Raw genomic sequence first — 4,356 nt, forward strand, 5'->3', positions numbered from 1 at the left:
TGACTTCTTCCATTTTAAGTCCCAACAGTAATATTTCCGGTTCTTTCTTAAATTTACATTTCACAATTTTTCCATTTCTGCGTGTACCTCAGCCCAGAACAATTTTGCCTTTTCACATGTCCACCACATATGATAAAATGAGCCCTCTACTTTTTTACACTTCCAACATTTGTTTGACATATTACTATTCATATTTGCAATCTTTTTTGGTGTCATATACCATCTATACATCATCTTATAGCAATTCTCTTTTAAATTATTACACGTTGATATTTTCATTGCATTCTTCCATAAAAATTCCCAGGATGACATAGATATTTCTTTGTTCATATTAACTGCCCATTTTATCATTTGCTCCTTAACTGTCTCGTCCTCAGTATACCATTTTAACAATATCTTGTACATTTTGGAAATCAACTTTTTACCTCCCTCAAACCATACATTTTCAATATCATTATATTTTTTCCTAAATCCAAAAGCTTTTTTATCTTTTTTAAACAAATCATAAATCTGTCTATATTGTAACCAACCATACTTAAAAGCCAAATCTTCTTCCATCTTCATTTCAGACGTTTTCCCCACAGGCTTCAACATGTCTCTATATTGTACCCAATCCTCCCCTTTATGTATAGAAAAAGGTCTTATAACCTCTGCTGGTACAATCCAAAGTGGTGTGGCACTTTTGGAATTCTGATCCAGTGAGGTGGGTGCAGCCACAAAATGGCTGCCGTGGGAGGCTCAGGGAGGTTGGCCTCTGGTGCTGCTGGGCCACTGCCCTAGGGTTGCCTGCTGTGGGTTGGGAAATACCTGGAGACTTGGGGAGATGGAGTCTGAGGAGGGTGGGGTTTGGGGAGGGACTTCAGTGAGGTCTAACGCCATAGAGTCAGGGATCCCAAGTCCCCCCAGGATCGGGCCGCGGGGGGAACTCCACCCCAACGTGCGCGTCACCCGGAAGTGGCGCAGGCACACCGGGCACGCTGGGGGCGGGGCCACAGCCATACAAGGGAAAACTCTATGGTTTTCCCTTGTATGGCCGTGCCCCCCGCCCCCAGCGTGCCTGGCATCCTCCCGTCACTCCCAGGTGACGTGCGTGCAGCGCGCGCACAAGACGCCGGCCGGGAGACCCCCGCTCCCGGCGAAGATAGACTTGGCAACCCTACATAGAGTCCACCCTCCAAAGCAGCCATTTTCTCCAGGGGAACTGATCGCTGTCACCTGGAGATCAGTTGTTATCCCATGTCAGACCCCTGGAGAAATCCGTTCCCAGTAAGAGTCATTCAAAAGAATAAAAAGTTTATTGAGACATTGGTCGGCTCCAGACTCTTAACGTTTCTGTGTTAGAACTAAGGGAAAAGCATATGAAGCAAGCAATTATACCTAAATCAAGCAGGACCCTAATGGCCCGAAGCCAATCACACCAAAGCTAGAGGCCTGCCGAATTAACAGCTCATAGTTCCCTTCCCAGGAGAAAGATGATACCTGGGCTCAAGGTTATGTGTCTGGGCTGAATAAGATAACCAAGAGCAACAGCTGAGCAGCCAAAAGCGAAAGTAGACATTCTTCTCACTCCCCTATGTCTCCATGGCAACCAAGCCCGAGGAAGCTGGCTAGGTTGACATCCCAGGAGATCTCCATCCATCTCCGGGAGACTGGCAACCCTACACTGTCAAGGAAAAATGGGGGGTGGGGGGGAGAACAGGCAGTGTATACATTAAGCAAAAACCAAACAAGGTGTAAATACCAATAACGGACTAACAAATAAATTCAACTGTTTGTACGTATAAAATTTGTGTATTGTCTTATTTATATCTATAAACTAGTCATACGAATATGTAAATTTAGCAACACTAATGGAATGAGCACAACAATAATGACACCACTATTCAAAATCAAAAATAATGACACCACTATTCAAAATGATGCTTCAATCACTGTTATTAATTCTGAATTCCTAGTACAGTCTCAACCGTTGTGATTTTTTTGAAATTGATGAATTATGTAGGTCACATTTGAGTTCCTGTTACACGAACATCTGTATTTGTTTCACTGTGTTAGCATTGTATTAATTTTGAATAGTGGTGTCATTATTTTTGATTTTGAATAGTGGTGTCATTATTGTTGTGCTCATGCCATTAATGTTGCTAAATTTATATATTCCTCTGACTAGTTCATAGATATAAATAAGACAAAACACGCATTTTATACATACAAAATGAGAGCCAGTTTGGTGTAGTGGTTAGGAGCGTGGACTCTAAACTGGGAGAACCGGGGTTGATTCCCCACTCCTCCACATACAGTTGCTGGTATGACCTTGGGTCAGTCATAAGTTCTTTCAGAGCTGTTCTCTCAAGGGCAGTTCTCAAGAAAGCTCTCTCAGTCCCACCTACCTCACAAGGTGTCTGTTGTGGGGAGGGGAAGGGGAAGGAGTTTGTAAGCCGCTCTGAGACTCCGCATGAAGGGTGGGGTATAAATCCAATCTCCTCCTCCTCCTCCTCTGTCGACAGGCCCCCCCAGTGGTGCTGGTCACTCCCTCATCCCGCCCCCCCCCGTCACCCTCAGCCCCCAGCCTTGGCTTCTCAGGCTCTTCCTCTGAGTCGCTGAGCTGTTCAGAGAAGACCCTGACACCAGAGAAGACCCTCCCCAATAATTTGGCAGTTAGAATAAAGGACTCCATTGCCTGACTGACACACTTGATCAGGGAACTAACAAAGCAGCTCCATTACTAGAGTTACCAACCTCCGGGGGGCACCTGGAGATCTGCTATTACAATTGATCTCCAGATGACCATGATCAGTTCTCCTGGAGGAAATGGCTCCTTTGGAGGGTGGACTCTGTGGCATTGTATCCTGCTGTACCCAAACCCCTCCCCTCCCCGGGCTCTACCCCCAAAATCTCCAGGTATTTCCTAACCCAGAGCTGGCAACTCCAGGGCTATTTTTGGGCAGGAACGCACAGGAATGGCGTTCCGGCTGGCTCCCAAATTGGCCACGCCCAGCAGGAACTCATTAGCATAATAGGCCACACCCAACAGCAGAAACTCATTAGGATTGGCTACATTAGGGGTGTGTGGCCTAACATGCAAAGGAGTTCCTGCTACAAAAAAGCCCTGGGTTTTCACAACAAGGTAAACAGAATAACAAGCAAAAGGTGGGTGTGGCTGGATAACCACACTTCTGATAACATGGGGGTGCGGTCTAATGTGCTAATGAGCTGTGCTGTCAGGGGTGTGGCCCAATATGCTAATGAGTTCCTGTTGTTGGGTGTGGCCTATTACGCTAATGAGTTCCTGCTGGGCTTTTTCTACAAAAAGAGCCCTGCAACTCTACCAATTACAGAGACGCAAGAAGCCTCCTGTGTCCTCAGACGAATATCTTTTGACACTGCCTTAAGCTTTCTCACCACTTGGGGAAGTGAGGAGCACTACTTAATAACTGTGTATGACTTTTTATTTTTTATTATTATTATTAATGGATATTTTAATTATGACATGTAAACTGTAGATCCAGTCATCGGAGACCTGGGCTCAAGCATTCCCTCTTTAATACAGGAACAACACGTTACATGCTTCAGAAAGTCGGGAGTGGATATGGATAATCTGAATGCACAAGATGCAATCAGTCTGAATAGGCCTGGGTCCCATCACTGCCTGGGTAGGAGACAAGCTGGGCTCCCTATGGATGTCTCCTTTTATGTGTATCTGTTTGTTTTTTCTTTGTCTTATATAATTGAAGTAAAGATACATTGAATTAATAAAATATATATACATCTGTAGGAAAAACAACAACAGATTTTTAAAGATTTTAATTTTGCTTTAAAAAAACAACACACTTAAGCACCAGCATAGCACCCATCAGATACGGACAAGATAATCTCCTTTGAAATGTTTAACTCTCCAATAATTTGGCTCTTCCAGTTTTTATATTTATTTTACTTCCAATGGGGAGGTCGTATTGGCTGAGCAACTAAATAATTTTCTAAGGGACTAACACGGGAGGTCCTTGCTTTCCTAAAGTCTGCTTTTATAGGACGGTTGTAAAAAGGTGCCTGCTGATATCGGCTGCTTTGCATCCCGAAACGTCTTTGAGCTCAGCTCCAATAAAAACTTATTCTTTTTTTTTAAAAAATGGCATTTGTGAGGGGTGCAATCATGACAAAAACCCCTTAAGCATCTCCAAGCAGTAGTCTGCCAGTGTGCTGAGAAAGTGAGCTTTTCCAGAAACGGTTAGACTACAACTTTGGCTGTAATGGGAACAAGGGTGCTGTTTTATGATATAGAAGTCTGGCGGTTTCTGAATTAATACACAGTGAGGCAGCACATGCTCCGTTCAGCTCCAGACAAGACGCTGGATTCCTGCT

Source organism: Gekko japonicus, unplaced genomic scaffold, assembly GCF_001447785.1.
Source record: "Gekko japonicus isolate JY-2015 unplaced genomic scaffold, Gekko_japonicus_V1.1 scaffold1064, whole genome shotgun sequence".
Taxonomy (NCBI): domain Eukaryota; kingdom Metazoa; phylum Chordata; class Lepidosauria; order Squamata; family Gekkonidae; genus Gekko; species Gekko japonicus.